At 46.1% G+C, this 6016-nt stretch overlaps 1 long non-coding RNA gene across 1 annotated transcript; it reads right to left on the bottom strand.

The window, feature by feature from the left end:
- Nucleotides 1-1035: 1035 nt before the first annotated feature.
- LOC127006313 (uncharacterized) lies at nt 1036-4069 on the bottom strand. The gene is made up of 4 exons (XR_007759467.1): nt 3921-4069; nt 1934-2035; nt 1321-1468; nt 1036-1183 (listed from the first exon to the last, which is right to left on the bottom strand). It is a non-coding gene; the product is annotated as an uncharacterized LOC127006313 (long non-coding RNA).
- Between the last annotated feature and the right edge of the window lie 1947 nt (nt 4070-6016).

The following is a 6016-nucleotide window of genomic DNA, read 5'->3' as shown; positions in this document are numbered from 1 at the left end:
CCTCTTGATCTCCAGTCATCAGTCCCCAGTCAATGTTAGGGCAATTAAAGTCCCCAATTATAATTGCTTCCTTGCTTTGTGTTAGAGAGTGAATCTCTTCGTAGAGGGCAGTGTCATCGGCTGCCTGTTGTTTCGGAGGCCTGTATACGGTTGCAAGTGTTAGTTTCTTGTTATTTGCGGTTATTTCCACATAGACAGAATCGTATTTCTCTGCGTCCTGTTTGTCTATTTTTATGGCAGGGAGTGTACTTTTTACGTAGCAAACTACTCCTCCTCCTTTCTTGTGCTTTCGACTTTTGTGGAAGCTTTCGTACCCAGGGAATGACATTTCGGATTCTAGATGGGTAGAGTTGGCCCAAGTCTCTGTGATGGCTACCACATCTGGTTTCTCTGTTGCAATATACGCCCTAATTTCGTCCTTGTTGGGTATTAAACTACGTGCATTTGTGTACATGATAGAAATGTGGCCGTGACGAGTTGTACCAGTTCGCTTGTCGGAGGCGTGGTTAGTTACACAGTTTCTTGTGAGTCGCACTGACGCTACGGGTTGGTTGATCAAGGGCTGCCTTTGCCCCGTCCTCGCCCGCCGTTTTTTGAAAGGCTTTTCGAAAAGCTTTTCACTGCCTCGTCCAGAAGCCTCCCGAAACGCGCCGATCCAACCTCAGGAGAGGAGAGGAGAGGAGAGGAGAGGAGAGGAGAGGAGAGGAGAGGAGAGGAGAGGAGAGGAGAGGAGAGGAGAGGAGAGGAGAGGAGAGGAGAGGAGAGGAGAGGAGAGGAGAGGAGAGGAGAGGAGAGGAGAGGAGAGGAGAGGAGAGGAGAAGAGAGAGAGAGAGAGAGAGAGCCAGCCAGCCAGCCAGCCGTTCCGTACCGGCACAGACCTGCAGACTATTATCGCCGACAACCCCGACCGGCAAGTGCTGGTGACGGTCCGCGCCGGAGACAGTGTGAACACTACAATGGGTTTCCCATTGAAGAATATTTTGTCGGTCCGGTACGGTACGTTCCGTGCCGGTCACTTTACGTTTAGTGTGAATCAGTCTGAAGGGGTAAGGCAGGGAAGGGGTGGGGGTCAGTGAGTGATGAGGGCAGTAGGACGGAGGGTGAGGGGAGGTAGGCACTGTGCAGGATGGTGGAGGGGTGAGTGGGAAGGGCGGCGCCAACCGTAGTGTCAGCGTCTAATTCTCTGGTCCACACGGGGAGAGAAGCACGGCATCACCCAATATGTTTCACGTCAATGAGTTACCACAATTTAAAAGCCCTACATCATTATTTATTTCAGTGTCTGACAGTTAGAAAAATCATATTACCATATTTACTTACCTAAAATGGCATTATTCCTGACCAGGATGAACTGCCGAGACTTTGCTTCGCCCGGCAAATATAGTTCCTGGCAACCTTCGTTATCGGGTCCACTACATCTGGAGACCAAGTGCCCTCGTCACCCTGCTCCTGCCGTCTGGGTCCCCACCTTTGAGAGGAGAAGAAAAGAAATGCTTCATTGTAAAACGTGATTAAAACCTCCATAAAGATTACAAAATGTATTAAAAGTTTATTATCCGTAAATTTCTAACTATCAAAACAGATTTTGACCACAAATTACTTAGCACCATAAAGTACATCGAAAATTTGTCATGAATGGCTATCCTTATCAAGACCATATCCGTGAACAGGTAACAATGTCATATGACGCGAAGTAAAGAGAAAATTAGAGAAAGTAGAATTAAGATGAACAAACACTAAAAATTCACCCATCTCACCGCGGTACTCCTGGCTCCACCCTACACAAACTATTTTTTTATAACAGGTATACTAGCCACATGCTGACAACCTCACCACAACCTCCCAACCAAACCGACCCACAGAATCCTCTTTCAATGCCATGCCTAAAATCTGCAACACCAGCTATAAACTCAACACAGCAACAACGACTTACCCATCCAGCAGTGATGCAGGACTTGGGGAGTATTCACAGCCTCCGCCTTTCGCCGCCCGCCAGTCTGCCGGACGAAACGTTCCTTCCACCGCGAGGACTCGCCTGAAAGATTATTATGGTAACGTGTGTGTGTGTGTGTGTGTGTGTGTGTGTGTGTGTGTGTGTGTGTGTGTGCTCGCGCGCGCGCTCCAGCGTGCCTACCTGAGGGTACTGCCGGGACCTCACACACCCATCCCCCTTGCTCAAGGGGTGACAGTAACCACTCCTAGTCAACGGAAAGAATCCGGGCTGAGCGGGCTCGAACCGCCGCCCTGTCAGACCGTGAAGCTTGGCAGCGCAGAGCTCTACCAGTTGCGCCAAGGAGTGGTGTGTGTGTGTGTGTGTGTGTGTGTGTGTGTGTGTGTGTGTGTGTGTGTGTGTGTGAGAGAGAGAGAGAGAGAGAGAGAGAGAGAGAGAGAGAGAGAGAGAGAGAGAGAGAGAGAGAGAGAGAGAGAGAGAGAGAGAGAGAGAGAGGTCAATGAAAGACGTGTACAGATGCAGGCAAAGAGCCACAAGTAATAAGCCGGGCTCAGGGGAAATAAACTGACAAAAAAGACGAGGTGAAGGTCAATGAACCAACAAAGGAGAAAAAGAGGCTTACTATCCTGAAAAGACTTTTTTTATGACGGGGTTCATAATGCACAGTTGAATACTCAGCGTTAGTACACATATTGGTATAAATGTACTATTCCGTTAGTGCTTTGCAAGAGGGTTGGTGTTTAAGAAGTAAGGACTTAGTACAGAATTGTCAAACACTTACGAGGCTGCATTAGCGTTTCATGTTTGGAGGAATTGACAAAAAGTAATTTGGATAAAGCTAAAGAGGATACGTGAATAATTTTATAGTATGACAATCATTCCCGTTCACAAGCATTCAGCTGAATTAGTATTATCAATCATGTGAAACTTGACTAATACCTGCAACACAACAACTGGTCAGCCAACCTGGGATGACCTGGACAGACAGGCGAGGCAGGAAGCCGGCCACTGCTCCCTTGCCTCCCTTGTAACCCGCACACAGCCTCTGGGAACCCTCTCCGGGGCCGCCACATTCCTCCTCACCCCACTGTTTGGCAGACACCGAGAGCGAGCAACGATTATCCCTCAACAAGCCCTCCACCGCGCCACCCCCGCCGCCCCCACCTCCCGCCGGCGACAGGTGTCCATGCAGCGGCCCGCTTATCCCCGGTAGTCAAAGTGGCCTCGAAGCGACGCCAACGACATTGCTACCGCGGCTCAGAAAGCTGCTTTAAGCGCTGCGGCGCGTCACAGCCTTCACAAGTCTCGGCTGTGAATAGAGATGGCTCCTTCGATAGCACAGGTGCATGCCTCTTCAAGCCTAGCCATGAAATTGTACTATTCGCATGAATTTAGTCTCTTTCTCAACCTAGCAGCTGTGACACGAATAAGCGAACTTTGATTATCGTATGTAGTGTATGCATGAACGTACTTATGTGTGTACATGTATGTATATGTATATTACATAATGCTTATCGTTTGTAATTGTGTATTTATATATGTATGTATGTATGTGTATTATATATAAAGGTTGCTACTCACTGCACACTTCAGATATATGGACGCTTGTGTGTTATCTCGCTGGTCGGGATCACGTATGCAAACTAAATTTCAGACAAAAAAACAGCAGGTAGGTTTGTAAATACATTAGATTATGGTCATACTTTTACCTAGGAAAAGCAAGTCTAGCAATGTCAAACACTAATCATATTGGCATCTGCTTCCTCAAACATGATCGGCTGTCTAGGTATCGTGGGCAGCGTTTCTATTTATGTGCGCCACGGGTGTGGCTGCCATGGCCGACATCAGAGGTGAAGCTGGCAACAAGTCATTCACTTCTTGAATTTTAGTTATTTGAAACAACGTAATTGTCTTACTTCTTGGTTACAATCTATGAACAGGCCTAAAACTTGCAGAACAACCTACGCACCTCTAAAATTAGGGGATGAAGACTTGTCTGAGACGTGGTGGCCGCCTCCCGCTCGCTCTCTGTCGGTAGTGGCGGCGGCGGGTGAGGGTCAGGAGCTTCACTGCTTCATTGCTTTAATGCGTCAGCGTGCCGATTACACTCCCTTGTTCGCTTCTCTCGTCTTTTAATTCATGTTAGTCCTCAACAACCAAATTTTCTGTATAAAGCAGTATGAACGTCGCCAGCATTATCTCCCAGCACTATAATGAACGAAACAAGAATATAAATTTTAACAGGAAATAAACAAAAAATCATGCGGTGGCCTCAGTCGTGTCTGTAAGCTGCGCATTTTAAAATCCAAGTAACAAATTATGAGTGTTAAGACTTTCAGAAACTTAAGATTAGGTAACATTTTCACATTTAAACGTTTTTTCCTTCGTCAGCCAGGAAGAGAAAGATGAAATAAAACTGGAATCATCGTTCGGGTGTTATGCAAGCAAGTAACCTTGAACTGGTATTTGCCTTCAGGGTAACAAGGTATTTGGCTTATCGTCCTATTAAACGAAGAAATTATATTCATTATTCGATACTCGTTTTGTAATAACTGATAAGTGTGGGTGAATGATATCTGGTTTCCTATAGTGTGGCCGTAATATTTCAGCAAACATTCGTATCAGTTAAAATAATAACAAAAATTTGGTGTTATTTATTAACTTGAATTTCAAGAACTAGGAGCAAAGGGTGAACAGCTTTTAAGGTGGCGGGCGAGAGGGGGAAAACTTGTTATGATTTGTTGCGAGTCAAGGCAGGAGGGACAACCTTGAGCAGGGGCGCCGCGGGGGACGCGCCGTCACGAGGACTGAAACACTGTGATGATCCACGGTGTCGCCCCATCGTGACCTGCTCGCTGCACAAAGGTGGGCGTAATAATTGGCAGAATTGTATAATAATCAGAGAATACAATAATTAAGGCAACGTAAACTGACTTTTTGGGCACCACAAGACTGACAAATCTCTACGATTTGCAAGAGATCCAGAGTTGGTAGACACTAAGTTTTCCTTACCCAAGATAAAACCTGCGAGTAAAGAGGCTGGGAAGGATGAGAGACACGTGATGAGATAATGGATGTGATCTGTTGTGACGGACTGGTGGAGTGGTTGTCGTTGGTGTGCTCGGAAGTAATGTTCTGTAGGGAATGTAAGGGTGAAGGAGGGAAAGAAAGGTGTTACAATATCTGATAATATAAACTCCATTTGCTAAACATGAGTAGTTTCATTTATCCTTATCACTCTGATTCAGTGGTTAGCATACTCAGTTCATAACCAGGGTTCTATCCCCTGAGGAGTTGAGACAAATGGGTTTCCACACACTTTTCCTTGTTACCTAACAATCCTAGGGAAAAGGTTTTAAGTAATTTGTTGTAACCTGAATCCCTGGAAGGTGACCCTCGCCTATTCGTCTTCCGTCCCAACACTCGCCTGTGGGCTAGTTGCGTAGTGACGGACTTTACTTGCACATTACGCTTTCTTCTGTGCCAACAAGGCATTTAACAGCTTCGGTGCCGGAATAATGTTTACCTTGTTTTTCTTAGAAATAGTAATTTACTGAGAGCAGCAACTTAATGGAAGAGGCAACATTTTCTCGTGACACAGCACAGCTTTAGGACTTGAATTGTCCTACTCGACTATTGTTTCGTCCTGTTAATCTTAATTTCACCCAAAATTACATAATGATCTGGTATCTTCATTATAAAGGCCGTTCATTCCTTTATCGATAACCACGCACACCAACGCCGACCTGTTGGTGGCTAACGAGGGGACACGAACACAATCACTGGATCTTCCTCTGGCTTGTTAACTCGTCGGCTTGTTCAGGTACACAAAGACTCTTCTCGGCAAGTTTTTAGCACTAGTTAAAAATGTTTTTGCTGTATGTTACGCATAAGACAGTCACGCTGACAGAATGACAACCGCAAATGGAAAAACAAAAACAAAGTCGAGGCAAGCGGAGAGGGAGATGAAGCGATGAGATCAGAAGATTCACGTCGGGAGCTCCTGAAGACGGATCACATTGATGGCGGAAAGATGAAGTGAGGATGCTGATGATGAATGTGACG

Source organism: Eriocheir sinensis, chromosome 3 (assembly GCF_024679095.1).
Source record: "Eriocheir sinensis breed Jianghai 21 chromosome 3, ASM2467909v1, whole genome shotgun sequence".
NCBI lineage: Eukaryota > Metazoa > Arthropoda > Malacostraca > Decapoda > Varunidae > Eriocheir > Eriocheir sinensis.
The sequence above is the reverse complement of the archived record's forward strand: the minus strand, read 5'-3'. Positions and strand labels throughout refer to the sequence as shown.